This window comes from Tachypleus tridentatus, chromosome 1 (genome assembly GCF_004210375.1).
Source record: "Tachypleus tridentatus isolate NWPU-2018 chromosome 1, ASM421037v1, whole genome shotgun sequence".
Lineage (NCBI taxonomy): Eukaryota > Metazoa > Arthropoda > Merostomata > Xiphosura > Limulidae > Tachypleus > Tachypleus tridentatus.
Genome location: NC_134825.1, coordinates 147,398,232 through 147,415,583, shown reverse-complemented (window position 1 = coordinate 147,415,583; position 17,352 = coordinate 147,398,232). Strand labels below are relative to the sequence as shown.

Genomic DNA, 17,352 nt, shown 5'->3' with positions numbered 1-17,352 from the left:
AAACGATTACAAAAAAAGTTACCAAATACTGTGGTATGATCAAATCTATCATCTAGGTAAATAAAAAACAAGATGGTGTTTTTAGTTCCAAATTGAAGTTAGTCGCGTGAAACTTTTTCTTTTCAAATTTTTACATAGACGTTTCTAGAGAAGAAAACAAGTTTCAAATATTTTTGTTCAAGGTTTTTTAAAATTTTATGGAGTATTTGTTTGTTGAATTTCGTATAACGCTACTCGAGGGCTCTAGCTTATTCTAATTTTAATGTGTTAAACAAGAGGGAGGACATTTAGTCAACACCACCCACAGTTAATTTGGGCTAATCTTGTCAGATAGTGGGATTCGACCATCACTCTTATAACACTCTCACATTTCTAAAGAACCTCAAATACAAAAGTTGTTGAGAGCTGTACTACAACATTAAATATACTATTTAAATGATTCAAGCTGTTATATATGGAGCGATATGGTCCACATTCAATATTAATTTTAAAGGAGGCTCTAAGCAGGTTTGTGAAATCAGATATGTGTGGAGTTCAAATTTCAAAACATTACAGTGCAGATGATGTCTTTAAAATATTCGTCTTAATTAATTGTATTTGTAAATAAAACCATATTTTGTTTTCTCGTGAGAATTAAAATTTATATTTACAAAGACAACACAGAGGTACTATTAGACACATTTTGCCTTGTGTTAAGTTTGATGTTTACAATGATACTTATATAACACAAACAGTTAGGTATAATAATTTTAATTCTAAATACCACACACCACCGTTGGATCCATCTATTGCATTTTATATATTTTACTATTACTATACTTAGTACAAAGAGCTGATCTAAATCACTCAGTGAATTTTTTCATTTTTTAATCTAAAATATTCATAGTATACCCTACAAGTAATTCACGGGATTAACTGGATTGTTGGAAGAAATCTTGTTTATTTGTTTTGCCTGTCTCATGTTAATACTAGGGACACTGTACCCAACAAAGTAATAAAATCACTAGTAATTTGGTGCAAATGTGGTTTCACAATTGCCTGAAAATGCCGATACGATTCGTACGGACTTGTAAGTAATTGAAGGGTCAAGTAACAATTCCTTTCATATTGAGTATTAATATATTTTTATTCATTTTTAAATACATCCATTCATGATACCTGACGTTCTTATCGTCTGCCTGTGAACATATTTGATAAAAACTTGGTTATATCTGACATCGATATCGTTAACCTGCCATCATTTGTCTTGGAAAGACTTGGTTATATCTGACATTGATGTTGCTAGCCTGCCATCATATCTGCTGGGAACTTTTCTATATTTTACATCTGTATTAACATTTGTCATAAATTGTGTTTCAAACTTGGCTATATCTGATATTTTCATGGCCAGCCTGCAATAATATTTGTTAGAAACTTGTTTGTATCTGACATCTGTATTTTCAGCCTGTAATCATGTTTGTTGGAAACTTTATTATATTTTACATCTGTATTATCAGCTGTCATTATGTTTATTATAAACGTGGCTATATCTGTCACCATATTTGTTGGAAACTTGGCTGTATTTGACATCTGTACTATTAATCTGTTATGATGTTTGCGGCAAATTTGGATATATCTAATATCTGTATTATCCGCCCGTTATCATGTTTGTTGAAAACTTGGTTATATCTGATATATCAATTGACAGCTTGTCATGCTACTGCTGGAAACTGAGCTATTCCTGACATTTGAATGCCATTCTGACATCATATTTTAGATATAGCTTACATCTTTGTGTTCATTTTGAACCTCCTCTTCTCACCACATGTAATTAGCGTTGAAATTAGCTCAAAACCTACTCTAGAGTTATCTACGCTAAACGTTCCTAATTTTAAAAAGATAGGTCCAAAAGAAGGAATTACTGACCAGTCATTTTCTTGGGTAACTTTTATCAACGAATATTGGATTGACTGACACATTATTACGCCCCTACGTCTGAAAGGATGAACATTTTAATGGATGAGATTAAAGTTTGCTACTCTCAAATTGTTTAAGTGTTTTAATCAAACGCCGGTGGGATCCATGTAAACATCATAAGTAATTATAGGGTTAAACAAGGATACCTTTTTTCATATTGAGTATTGAAATATTTCTATTTATTTATGAAGACATTCGGTCATCACATTTCTTTCAAACTTGGACATGTCTGTTTCACAGCCGTGCCGTAAAGATGACCAAACGTGATATTTTACTATCCCGATTCGTGTACTAATCGTTACCTGTACGTGCTTTTATTATAGCAAAGATACCACGGGATACCTGCCGTGTCCACCGAGGGAAATCAAACTCTTAATTTAGCGTTGAAAATCCGTAGACTTACTGCTGTCCAACGGAGGGACCAATCGTTATCTTATTTATACTTACGTATCTTATGTTCATGAATGAAGTTTTTGCCATAGCTGTAGGCCCGGCATGGCCAAGCGTGTTAAGGCGTGCGACTCGTAATCTGAGGGCAGCTAGTCATCACCACCCACCGCCAACTCTTGGGCCACTCTTTTACCAACGAATAGTGAGATTAACCGTCACATAATAACGTCCACATGGTTGAAAGGGCGAGCATGTTTGGTGCGACGGGGATTCGAACCCGCGACTCTCATATTACGAGTAGAACGCCTTAACCCACTTGGCCATGCCAGGCCCAATTTAAACATCAATATACGTGCGACAGATAGTATGTGGTAATAAAATAATTAGAAAAGTTACTGTGGAAATAACTGACATCATTAAAGAAGTAAGTGAAAATATGGCCTGATCATAAATTTCAATAAAAATTATGGTTGTGAGAAAGTCGACGTTGTTCCCGAAGTACAATTAAAGTAGATGAGCAAACTGTCGAAGAAGTAAAAAGATTCTGATATCTTAGGAGTGCAATAACGAGCGACGGAGGATACGAGGAGGAAATAAAGATAAGGATAACTGTGGAAAATAATACGTTCCTGAACATAAAAATTCCCATTTACCAGAAAGAAGATAACGAATTGTACACGAATCAGGATAGTAAAATATTACGTTTGATCAACTTTAGTGTATAGCTGTGAAACATAGACGCTTAGCAGAGATGGAACAATAGTTGGCTAGTGCAGAAATGTGAATTCTAAAGAGAGTGCTACAAATCAACTGTGTTGAAAGAATGACTAATAAGGATACATTAAAAAAGATTAAAGTTAAGCCGTCAATTTTTATAGATTATAGTGATACGGAAGACAAACATTTGGGACATGAGATGAGACAGAGGGTTTGGCAAATGTATTGTTGGTAGGACTAAAGAAAGGAGATTGAAAGAGAGACGAAGGACAAGAGTATTGTGATAACACTTTGAAGTAGCTTAGTCTTACACACAGTTGTAAGACACACACGAATGCAAATATAGAATGGCCGCCAGGATTATTATGAATTCGTAAACCTCGTCTCTATTTTAATTCATTCATATTATGAGCAGACATAGTTGTTGAAGCTTATGTTTTACATTTTGAACTATTATTCACTGGCTGGGGAACATAGGTGGTTTCGTTCTTTGTTTCTTATTAAGCACAAAGCTACATAATGGGCTATCCGTGCTGTGCCTATTTCGAATATGGAAACCCGTTTTTAGATGTTTACCGCTGAGCCACTGAGTCATAGGTACTCTTAATGAAATAGAAAAGTATAGAGCGGAATTAATAGCTAAATTCATGTAACATGCGTTTTAACAATGGAGTCACTGGTTTGATAAGTAAATCTTATCACTTGAAGTTTCCATTTCCACACCTGCTATCACTATAGATCAACTATTACTCTTATCTGGATGCAAAACATTATTATTTTCCATAGTCCTACAATTAAGATAAACAAGGCAATCCTATATATTTTTAATAATTATGCTATTAAATCTGTATGTTTCTTGTCCAATATGTGTGTTGTTTATTGAGTAATGACGCCCGCTAATAAAACACCTACGTGTAATTGACGTATCATGATGACAGTCCTTCAATGTCAAAGTTAAAATGAAACTTTTCTGATATTTGAATTCTAATAACATTTTAATTATATTTACTATTGAAAATATAAAAAAAAATTCATGGTGTCGAAAACTATCACGCTTGAGTATTATAAGGAAGAGTTGAAAATAGTCCATTTTGTCACAATATTCCAAACTATGAGTAACCGAGAAAAATGCAAGTTTTTAACATAATGATAAGTAAGTTTTAACTACTAAGTGAAGGAAGAACATAACGCTGGCAAGGAAATTCTCAACACTTGTTAAAGATATTTATTTCAACGTAAACTGTTGTTTGTATTTACGTCGAAAGTTCAGTAGTACGTTTCTGTAACACATATCGTTAGATGTTTTCATTTTCCGTCGAGCAGGATATAGGGTAATAATACGAAATCTCGCACTCGACTCGTAATCCGAGAGTGACGGGAGTCCCACCAAACATGTCCACCCTTTCAGCCGTGGGGGTATTATACTGTGATGATCAATCCCACTATTCGTTGGTAAAAGAGCAGCCCAAGAGTTGGCGGCGGGTGGAGATTACTATCTGCCTTCCCTTTAGCCTTTCACTAAGAACGATTAGTGCAGAGAGCGCTCGTGTAGCTTTGCGCAATATTCAAACTGGAAAAATGTCAATAAATGTACTCACAATAGATGAATGGTTAACACTTTTGTTACCCACAATAGATGAATGGTTAACACTTTTGTTACCTACAATAGATGAATGGTTGATACTTTTGTTACCCACAATAGATGAATGGTTAATACTTTTGTTACCCACAATAGATGAATAGTTAACACTTTTGTTACCTACAATAGATGAATGGTTAATACTTTTGTTACCCACAATAGATGAGTGGTTAACACATTTGTTACCCACAATAGATGAATGGTTAACACTTTTGTTACCTACAATAGATGAATGGTTAATACTTTTGTTACCCACAATAGATGAATGGTTAATACTTTTGTTACCCACAATAGATGAATGGTTAACACTTTTGTTACCTAGAATAGATGAATGGTTAATACTTTTGTTACCCACAATAGATGAGTGGTTAACACATTTGTTACCCACAATAGATGAATGGTTAACACTTTTGTTACCCACAATAGATGAATGGTTAACACTTTTATTGCCCACAATAGATGAATGGTTAACATTTTTGTTACCCACAATAGATGAATGGTTAACACTTTTGTTACCCACAAGAGATGAACGGTTAACACTTTTGTAAAGTTTATATTTAAAAGCATCAAATCTTTTATAAATATAAAAAACAACAACAACTATTAACATATTTCACGTTTTTCATACTAAAAACTTTGAAATTAGGGAATTCAGTTCTAACTAGTTCGTTCAATCAGTTGTTGCTTTGTTAACTTTGACTAATAAGCTTTGTTAACTGCTCAGACCAAATCCAGACTGTAGCATTTACCGCTGTGTCATCGTGGAACCAGTTTGTTCATAGGAATTGTTGTATATACAGTAATGAAGTTTAATTTTGATACAACATTTAAAAGCTATTATTTTAGGGTTTTTCTCCCTGTAAAAGTATTTCACGTTTAGTGTTACGAAAGGTATGGTTATCATATCCACTTATGTTTATAAATAGGCAACCAACGTCATTTTAGTGTGATAGCTCTTTTATAAAAGTATTTATTGAAGTAGTGATAAACTTAAAATTAAGTACATTATTTCCTGGGAGCTGCATTTAAATGGGTTTCGAAATAAAGTTTCTGAAAGCTTAACGAATAACAGTTACAACTTGGCTACCTAATTTACTGGTAATCTGAAAAGCATTAGTTGAACATAGATTATCCGTTACACTTTGGTTATATACATCTTTTAGATATGTTATATATGTTTGAAGAATAGGGATTATTAAGTTGTATTTTTTATCTTTAACTTTAAAATGAGAACTAAAACGTAACAAATAACCGTCTGATGGCTTTATTGTGTTCTTTAATACTATAAGTGGTTTGGATTTGCTGAAAAGAAAAGTGTGCAAAGAACTTTAGCTCAGCTAAATAATTAACCCTCAAATTACCCATTAATTAGTGTTAATTAAGATGCTCAGAGAATCCCAGGATTAATTAATGAGATTAATCATATGTCGACAGTGTGTTTGTTGGATGTTATTAGGGGCCTGTATATAAACGTAAATGATCCACGAGCAGATTAATTCATATATATTTTCGAAAAAAAAAAGCTAATGAGGCCCATTGATAATTCTAGGATTAAAAATGATAAATGTGTTTAAAATATGCGTACGTGTTACGTATTGTATATCGACGTGTTTATAATAAATGTACGTTTTATTTATTGTATATTAATACGTTCCCACTAACACTGTGGAAAATGTAACTCGATATATGAAGATGAAAGATCTCAGTACCTACAAATAATGAAAATCCTACAACTATTTAGTTAATGTTATTTTGTTCTTAAACTTGATCAATGGCAATATTTAAAAGATATTGAAGCTCTTTGTGCTCGCGCAGATAGATCTCGTGTAGCTCTGAGCGAAATTAAAACAAATAAACTAATTCTCTAGTCTTTGGTTTTCAAATAAAATTATGTTGAATTCAAGTTTCGTATCTTTTTCTTACTTGCTATTTATATTCACAATTCTGTTTTGTGTAGGATACCAAGCAACTAAAACATTATTGTTTCTATGCTTATATCTTTTATTGAGTTACTCGTTTTTTTAGGATTTTCTAATGAAAGTCAGATACGAAATTTTATAAACCCTCTTACCAAAATGTGGATATTTCGTAAACAAATAAAAACATGGAAAAAGTTTTAAAATCTGTGACATATACATAGATATAAAGATGAACTGAACTATATGTGATTGTTCTTAATACCATAAGAAGTGTTTTTAAATGCAGTATCTTAATTAGTTCACACATAATTTCTCAATAATAGAAAACACCTCTTTTCACATACTTACTTTTACGCTAGGGTCTCCTGGTGAAATAGCGGCACGTCTACAAACTTAGAACGCTAAAATCAGCTGTTCGATATTCCTCAGTGTATACAGCATATAGACCGAATTTTCCTATGAAAAAACACAAATATTCAAAATAATTTTGGCCGGCATGGCCAGGTGGTTAAGGCACTCGACTCGTAATCTGAGGGGCGCGGGTTCGAATCCCCGTCACAAAAACATGCTCGCCTTTTCAGCCATGTGAGCGTTATAATGTGACGGTTAATCCCACTATTCGTTGATAAAAGAGTAGCTAAAGAGTTGGTGATGGGTGGTGGTGATTAGCTGCCTTCTCTCTAGTCTTATGCTGCTAAACTAGGGACGGCTAGCGTAGATAGCCATTATGTAGCTTTGTGCGAAATTCAAACCAAACCACAAACCAATCAAAATAATTTGAATTGAGGATTTCTGGTGGCTTAACACTCCACCCTTTCCTCCGACAAGTGCATATAACCAAAAAATCTTGATAATTATAATATTTTATAATAGTTGTTTTGATAACGATGTTCAGTTTTTGCGCAACAACAAAAAAGAACTCGCGAAGTAACTAAAATAATCAATATCTTAATTTTTAATTTACTAATTCAACGATTCAAAAACATATTCATTTATTGAACAAAGTTCAGCATAAGCAGTGAAACGTACAGACGAGTTATAAATATGAATACAATAAGAAATTTAAATTCAAATGAATATATGATATTTATTATTCAGTATAAATTTAACGAGTTCTTCATCTTTTACTCTATTTATGAATAATTTATACATAGTAAGTGAATATGTTACAAACATTACTGTTATCTAAAGCTTATTTAGAAGATGTTTTAAAAGTGGATTACTTCACAAAGTATATTCAATCTTATTCCGCTCTGACGTTTGAATAAGTTATGTCATATTTAATACATAGGTTTCTAAGCTTTCTGTTGTTATTCCACAGAATGCAAATTTCTCTAATGAGAAATTTCTATATACACCGAGCGAAAATAAGTTGTCTATAGTTTTACAATATCTGATTGATTTCATTGCTTGTTTAAATACATTGATGACTTGAATATAGAATCAGTTCGTGATGTTATTTAATAAATAAACAATTTCATTATACCAGAAGTACATACAGTTTGATTTGTTTTGAGTTTCGCGCAAAGCCACGCAACGGCTATCTGTCCTTAAATTAGCAGTGTAAAACTAGAGGGAAGGCACCAATCATCACTACTCACCGCTAACCCTTGGGCTACTCTATTACCAACGAATAGTGAGAATGACAATCACATTATAACGCCCCCACGGCTGAAAGGGCGAACATGTTTCGTGCGACGGGAATTCGAACCCGCGACCCTCGGATCACGAGCCTAGTGCCTTAACCACCTGGCCATGCCGGGCCTAAAACTAAAGAATAAGGCGAAAAAAATGAAAACCTAGTCAGATAACAGACATTTGCTGACTGAAAATACTTGTTTTGAAATCAGAAAACAGTTTATTTACTTTAGTCTATAGAAAAATCAGAAGTTTCTAACGAATAAATAGAGTATACATGAAACTACCGAATGTAACGAAGAGATTCATGAAAAGCCTAACTTCAGGAATGATAATATAATACTATAAGAAAGCTATTCAAAAATTGGTTTGTTTTAAATTTCGTGCAAAACTACACGAGGGCTATCTGCGCTAGCCGTTTCTAACTTAGCAGTGTAAGACTAGAGAGAAGGCAGTTGTCATCACCACCCACCGCCAACTCTTAGGTTACTCTTTTACCAACGAATAGTGGGATTGACCGTCACATTATAACGCCTCCAGGGCTAAGAGAGCGAGCGTGTTTGGTGTGATGGGGATTCGAATCCGCGACCCTCGGATTACGAGTCGAGTGCCTTAATCACCTGGCTATGCTGGACTTATCCAAAAATTACCAAACTTGTGGAATGATTACATAATAATTTGTTGTTGTTTTGAATTAAGTTCAAAACTACACAATGGGCTAGCTGTGCTCTGCCAACCTCGGGTATCGAAACCCAGTTTTTGGCCTTGTAAGTCCGCAGACATACCGTTACATAATAATATAAGCTACTCATAAATTACCTAGGTTTCGGAATGATCAAGAATACCGAGGTAAGGCAGATATTTGTGTATCGTCTTACATCCGGTGTGATGAAATCATGTGACATAAAATAATAGGTGAAGAATGAGTGTCTTCAGAAAGTCGTACGTTACATACCGTACAGAAACAATACGGAAATTAGGAAATAACAAGAAAGACTTAGCTACAGTACCACACAATCTGAAAAGTACAATCTAAGTACATGTAGTGATACTACAGGTAATAGAAGAATGGGACAGTTTTCAAAAGCCATGAATTGTTCAAACGGAAAAAAATGTGTTTGAATGGCACCTTACAGAAAATAAGTTATTTATCTATTTCTTCATGTTCTACAGAGAAGAGATATCAAGAACTATATGAACTTGTTATTGGAATAAGTGAAAAGTTGTACGTGAAAAAAGGAAGAATCAAAGTGGTATTTTATTAATTATACCTCTATAGGTAAAGTAAGCACTACATCTTATTAATTATACCTCTATAGGTAAAGTAAGCACTATATCTTATTAATTATACCTCTATAGGTAAAGTAAGCACTTCATCTTAAATTGATGAAAGTCGACTTCATCTTATTAATAATGTCTCTATAGGTTGTCTAAGAACTTCATCTTATTAATTATACCTCTATAGGTAAAGTAAGCACTACATCTTATTACTTATATCTCTATAGTTAAACTGATGATCGAATCTTATTAATAATGTCTCTATAGGTTGTCTAAGCACTACATCTTATTAAGTATACCTCAATAGATAATATAAGCACTATACTTATTAATTATATTTTTATAGGTAATATAAATTATACTACATCTTATTAATAATACCTCTATAGTTAAACTGATGATCGAATCTTATTACTTATACCTCTATAGGTAATATAAGCACTATATCTTATTAATTATATTTTTGTCCCTATAGGTAGTCTAAGCACTACATCTTATTAATTATACCTCTATAGATAATATAAGCACTATATCTTATTAATTATATTTTTATAGGTAATATAAGCAATACATCTTATTAATAATACCTCTATAGTTAAACTGATGATCGAATCTTATTAATTATACCTCTATAGGTAATATAAGCACTATATCTTATTAATTATATTTTTATAGGTAATCTAAGCACTACATCTTATTAATTATACCTCTACAGATAATATAAGCACTATACTTATTAATTATATTTTTATAGGTAATATAAGCACTACATCTTATTAATTATACCTCTATACGTAAACTAAGCGTTGTATTTTATTAATAATACTCTTATAGGCAGACTAAGCGTTGCATCTTACCCAAATTAATAATGAACGATTAACAAATGTTTAAAGTGAATACCATATAATCTAACTCTTACGCTTGAAGTTATATATCGAACATCACAGCATGGCTTAAAGTCATTAATATTGCAAATTATATTTATGAAGTAATCTGACAAACGATTCACAAACCAGAACGTAAAGTTAGATAAATATACAATACTGTGCAAAAGTATTCGGACAAAGTCAAAAGTTAGATTTCAGGCTGCTCTCAAAGAATAATGGAGGATAAATCACAGGTGGAACATCAAAACCTTATTAATCTTTATATTTAGTACAACAAAAAACTCACAGCAAGTACTCAAGTTCAGCAAACAGTTAATATTCTGTTTCTCCCTCTTTTTGCTTTATCTGGAGACAGTATTTCAGGCATTGTTACAACATATTTAATCTACTTCCATAAACTTCTTTGGTAGCAGCTTTTAATTTATCAACTTTTTTGATCTATCAAATTCCAGATTGCTAAAATGGGTTAAAGTCGGGGCTCTGTGGGGAGACACTGCATCATTTCAATGACTGCAGTAGCTTCTTTTTTAGTTAAATAATTTCTGCACAGATTAAATAAATATTTAGGGTCATTATCTTCTTGGTAGTAGAATGCTTTACCGATAATACACGAGCCACTGGGTATACCATAGTGGATCAGTATCTGATGGTACTTACGATTATCTATTATTCCATCTAATTTGCGAATGCCTTCTGTTGTCTAGCAGAAATACACCACAAAATATTACACCACTTCCCCCATATTTCATGGTAGGTGCTATGCATTGAAGTAAGTATCTTTCATCTTTCTTCGATCGGATATAACATACACTTTGAAAGAAATATTTGATTAATCCATCCATAACACCAATTTTCAAATCAACAACAATCTAGTTTTGTACTTTTTAGCAAATGTGAGTTTCTTAACAATATTTGGAGATCAAAGTAAAGGTTTCCAACTGCTACACGACCACGTGGAGTTTTCTTGATATTATATATCTGGACATGTTTCTGTATAAATATAAATACTTAACATCAGTATTATCGAGCTTAGGTGTTATGTCTCTTTTACTATTTTCAAATTTTTCTGTCTCGGTCTAACGATCTAAGGTGTACTAGACAGTATTTAGGGACCATTTTAAATCTACAGCAAGTTGTCGGACTCTCTGCTCTACTGACAATTATGTAGATTTTTTTAGCCTTGGCACAACAAGGAAACTTAATAGTATTAAGCATTGTTTTTATCAAGGTTTATGTGTGGAGTTCTGTTAAATTGATTTAGTCTAATATATACTAATACCATATACTAACTCCTTGCTAGCTTCGTTATATATAGTAAAGACACTGCATATGGTACCATGACAGTTATTCCAAGCCCTATATTTGATAATATGTTCATTCAAACAGAGCTATTATGGAATTCCCTTGGCACAAGTCTGTAGGAATTCTAAAGAATGATACGTATTCTTACCTGGTTCATTCACTTGTCAACATGGATCAGTGAAGCATTATCATAGTGTTGAAATTTACATTCTGTAATGGCATGGAAGAATTATCTCGATAAAATGAAAAGAATGACAAAATATTCTGTTGTCCTAACACTTTTGTACAGTACTGTAACTAAATCCCATTAGAATGACAACAAAACGATTGTAGGAAAATTATTAAAATGAACCGGGTTCTGTAAAGTATTGTCAAAAATAATTCATAAGCACCAGAAAACACAATGCTCTAATAAATTTAAAACTCGAGTAAAAATATTATGCATAATTACAATGTTTGTGTTGTTATTATTTCAATCATAGGTCCATATCTTCAGTACACACACACACAGCTGTTCAATCAAAATAACAGCAAACATGAATTCGATGAGCAGTCGGCAAAAAATAAAAAATAAGAAAATGTCGTTTTTTGTCTCACCTTTACGTATCTAATAATTCATTAATTGGAAGCTTTAAAAAACATCAGTTTAAGAAAAAAAATCTAGTTAAAAACAATTATTCACACTATTGTACACCGCCAGGTAGCGATGGAGCATTTGAAAATGGTGAGAAAATTACTACCTTGATTACTTTAGTAAAATATTGGATTTTTAAAAGAAAAAATCTAGATGATAAGTGATAATCGACTAAGTTAAAATATGGTCTAATAAAGGAAAATTAGTTCATTATTACAAATTAAACTCCAGTATTCTTAAAACAACATTTTCCATATTCGTATTTGCAAATGTTTCTATATAACTTTTGTAACATATAATGCTTTATTGAAACTGTATATGCCAAAATACAAAACCAAAACAAGCAGTTTCAGTAGGGTTAAGAATGTATCAGTTAGTTCGACTATACTTCAAGTCGAGACCATAATTTAGCAGATAATTCTACGTAACATAAGACCGTTCATTCATGAAGCTGCCCGGCATGGCCATGTGGTTAAGGCACTCGACTCGTAATCCGAGGGTCGTGGGTTCGAATCTCTGTTACACCAAACACGCTCGCTCATTCAGCCATGGGGAGGTTATAATGTGACGGTCAATCCCACTATTCGATCGTAAAAGAGTAGCTCAAGAGTTGGCTATGGGTGGTAACTGTTAGCTGCTTTCCCTCTACTCTTACACTGCTAAATTAGGGACGGCTAGCACGGATAGCTCTTGTGTAGCTTTGCGCGAAATTCAAAACAAACCAATTCATGAAGTTATGTAAAAGGACGTACACATATAGTTCAATCTGTTAATGCCGATAAAACTACTTTGATACATTAATATCTTTTAAAATCGAATATTTATAGTAATTGTGATAATATAGAAAATAAAATCTAAAGGATCAAACAAGAATGAATCTAAGTAAACTAAAAACTTGTGTTGATCAGACAATCCAAGAAATTTAACCCTCATACACACGGTGGGGGTCAAAAATGGGCCCACTTGTGTTCAAGTTGTTATAGAAATATCAAAGGTGTGACTTTCGGGCCTAAAAATGTACCTAATTTAATCTATACTAATAACATACAATACTAATACGTTTAACATATATTTTATGCAAATGGGATATTACACCCCTTGTCTAATGTCGAAATTCACGTTTTCCACATTGGGGGTCATTTTTGACCCCCGTTTAAAAAACTCAATTACATGTCTGGTAAACAATCAAATAATATATTGATATGAAATTTTGTGTTCTAGAACATTCTAGAACACTCTATAAATGTTCTCGAGCATTCTAGAATATTCTTATTTACGTTGCATAGAGAGCCCTCAATCGATGATGAATCAGGAAAACCTGAAATAATATCATACTATAACTCCACCAAAGGAGGAGTCGATACACTAGACCAAATAGTTAGATTCTTTTCCACAAAAAGAAAGACCAGAAGGTGGACAATGGCACTATTTTATAACATTCTTGATGCTGCCGCATACAATGCTTACCTTCTCTATCGCCAGCGCCACCCAGAATTCGCATCAAAGTACCAAAAAAGAGCAAGACGTGAATTTCTGAAGTTGCTTACTGATGAATTACTGCCTGAGGAAGATACAAATGAAGTGATCCCTCCAAAAAGACAAAAAGTTGCTGAAGAGAACGTTAGGAAATGGTGTGAAATATGCGCACGTGATTCAAGGAAAAGAACTTCTTCAAAGTGTATCAAATGTAGTAAAATGGCTTGCAATGACCATAAAGTTACCCAGAGTGTATGCATAAATTGTATAGAATAAATATTTTGTCCAAATTTATACTTTGCTTATATGAAAATAAATTTTTTAAAATATTTTTGGTGGAGGTCAAAAATGACCCCCAGTGTGGGCAACGTAATTTTTTTGAGTGTGTGAACTAGGGTTAAGTAAATACGTGTGAGAGATTCCGTTAGCGTACACCAAACTTACAGTTATAGCATTACTGTAAAAATCAACATTCCAAGCATGAGCACCGATCGTTGGGGAGAAAAAGGAGGGACAAATCCTTGGACTTCAACCTTGTTCATCTGCAATACTAATATATATGTTTTGAAGATTACATATTTTTTTGTTTTCGTTTGTAAGCTGAATTGTAATAATTGTATATATATTTTTTACAGTCGAAAAGCAATTTTTATGACAATAATTAATGGCCTATGGACCCTGAGAGGTTAATTTTCCCCTTACAACGGTATGCTTGCGGATATACAACGCTAAAGGCCGGGATTCGATACCTGTGGTGGGCAGAGCAGAGATCGCCCATTTTGTAGCCTTGTGCTTAACTAACTACAAACAAACTGATATGTATTTTTTCCCACTACTTTGCATCACAGTTCAACAGTCGTTATTCCAAAAACCTTAGAAAATTCTCTTTGTGATCAATGTATTTGAAACCTGTGATCTTTAAACTTTTCTGTCTCAAAAGGAACGTTACTAACCTTCTATATATTCAGGACTGAAGTTAAGAAAATCAAATTTCCTGACTTTAATTTAATATTTTTTATATCATTTTGATCATTTTAACGATGATTTTAAAAGTTGTTTCCTTGTAATGTACTGGGTATTATTTTACCATTAACATTATCCTATCCGGTATTTCGATGTCACTGTAAATAGTTTTGTCAGTCGTATCCTGAAAGTAAATTATGTTTTGTAGCTTTGTTTGTTTGGAATTAAACACAAAACTAAACAATGGGCTATTTGTACTATGCCTACGACGGGTATCGAAACCCAGTTTTAAGCGGCATGAGTTTGCATACAAACCACTGTGCCACTGTAAGGATTGGGGTTTTCTATAGCAAGAGTAGAGATAATTTTTGTTTTTGTAAAGCTCTGATATTTCGTGACATATTTAAACACCTTGCCTACCATGTTTTGGTGTGTGCTAACAAGTTTAACGAGTCTATTTACTAAACCTATAATATTCTTGTATAATTTTCTTTCATCTTGTTCTTTCATAACAACTTCAACAAACTGTTAAAATAGGCATCTTAACCGTCAAAGTTATGCTTTTCTAGGATACGTCCAATCATTCTGTGCTCTAAGTAAGCGACATCTCATCCCTGTCATCGTGTTCGCTAAGTGTGGAAAATTCCGTAACATGACATCTACTAAACCTGTTATATTCCATGATAAACTTAATCATTTTGTATATTACGTTTACAGTATTCAATGTGTTCAATAATTAGGTTAATGAATTATATAGTATCAGATATCTTGGAACATTCTATTTGTCACGGTTCATTTATTATAGGAAACATACAGTTGTCCCAATCGTCTAGTCGATAGTAATGAACTTTACTAAATTCATGGTTTTTAAGGAAATATAACTGTCATAGATACTAATATTATGTTATTTCAGGATATTCCAGTGTTCATGTTTGCTATGTCTCTTGTATTTTTAAATAATCCACTGGTCATGTTTACCACGTTTCCGTTATTTTAAGACAATTCAATGGCCTTGTCTATAACATCTGTGTTATTTCAGGACAATTCAGTTATCATACGTACAAATTAGTGTTATTCTAGGATAAGTCTAGTCATCATATCTATTACAAATTTATAACAACTTCATATATAATGTAAACTACAGCTATGCCATTTTGGAATAAGGTGGTTTATCATGCCCGCTAATACTGTGTTCTTTCCGAACACGTTCAGTCATCATATCCATTAAGTGTATCTGTGATATTCCATGAAGTTGTGGTATTATTTACCAGTTTATCTTGTTTGATAATGGTTTACACAATGATCTCAACCATTACATTCACTAACGTTATTATTTTTCTTAGTTCAACCTCTCACCCTAATTGTGTATGTTTATTCATTTTGTTGTGTATCACTTCAATCATTCCAAGTTCGTGAGTACTTTTTCCTAACAAGAACAAAAAAGTCTACAAAATGCAAGCAACATTTTGAGTGCCACAATACTCTAGTTTAGGCTTCACTCTGTATACGAGTAAGTATTATCCTTGGAATTTCAGGCGATAAACATATCAAATTTTAAAAGTTGTCTCAGTAATTCTGTGACATTAGTTCAAATGAACTGACTCTTAACCCTTATTTTTTACTCAACAATCGTCAACCTGAATCACAAAGAGTAAACGTTTTCACCCACTAACGACTCATATTCTTTAAGATGAACTTCTACCCTAGAAATCACTGTGACAGTACACAGTCGTCAAGAGGAGTAACATGTTTATACTGCAGTCCACCAACTTCTGTGCACTATTTCACCATTGAAGGTTAGTCTTTGTTGCCGCATAAGTTACAACGGTCAATACTACAGTGTACAAACTTCGCTTGCAGGTCTCTAGTAATGAAAAGTTAACTAACAACGTCAGACTCTGGAAGCAGGTCGTATTGTTATAGCTTATGACAAATAATGATTAAATAAAATATAAATTAACAACCTACTTTTGAAGTAAAGATGTTTTGATAGCGTCTTCATGGAGAATATTTACATTGTTCAAAGTTAACACTCAGCCGCAAGTCCTTCCTCTCTCATAGTCAACGTTCAAGGTTTTGATACTACTGCTTTTAAGAGAAACGTTTCGTCGGATGAAATGATATGTCAATAGTTATTTGCCCTCGACTGTTCAGCCATCTAGCGTGTGTTATATGAAACCTTTTAAAGAGGGTCAAACTCTTCGAAAGTCAAGAGACACAAGGTATTCTCATATTTAAATGTGTAATACGGTTCTTCTTTCTTCAGGTTTAAGAGAATGAAGACCTATTTTCTCGGTTCTTACTTCTGTGATTATAAGAGAAAGAGATTTCTTCCTGGTTCTTATTTCTTTGGGTCAGAAAGAATAGAAGTGGTACCTTTTGGTTTCTACCGTCTGTGAGTCAGAAGGATAAACGTTTGTCTTCTAATTCTTCCTTCTACAGATAGAAGATAAGAAAAAGAACCGTCGTCTTGGGTCTTACTTCTTTAGACAGAAGAGAAAAACAAGAACCGTCGTCTTGGGTCTTTTTTTCTTCAGGTCTGAGAGAAGAAAA

At 33.1% G+C, this 17,352-nt stretch overlaps 1 protein-coding gene across 2 annotated transcripts in view; it reads right to left on the bottom strand.

Annotated features, from left to right (window-relative positions):
* The window catches only part of LOC143226372 (ecotropic viral integration site 5 ortholog-like), a 122,495-nt gene extending 105,594 nt beyond the window's left edge, over positions 1-16,901 (bottom strand). Inside the window, exons 1-2 of one of the 2 annotated variants that reach the window (XM_076457267.1) lie at positions 16,768-16,900; positions 6,970-7,077 (exon numbers count right to left, since the gene is read on the bottom strand). The gene's annotated coding sequence lies outside the window, so the exon portion shown is untranslated. Of the gene's footprint in view, positions 1-6,969; positions 7,078-16,767 lie in introns of both variants that reach the window. The other variant, XM_076457257.1, reaches the window with a different exon arrangement.
* Positions 16,902-17,352: the final 451 nt, after the last annotated feature.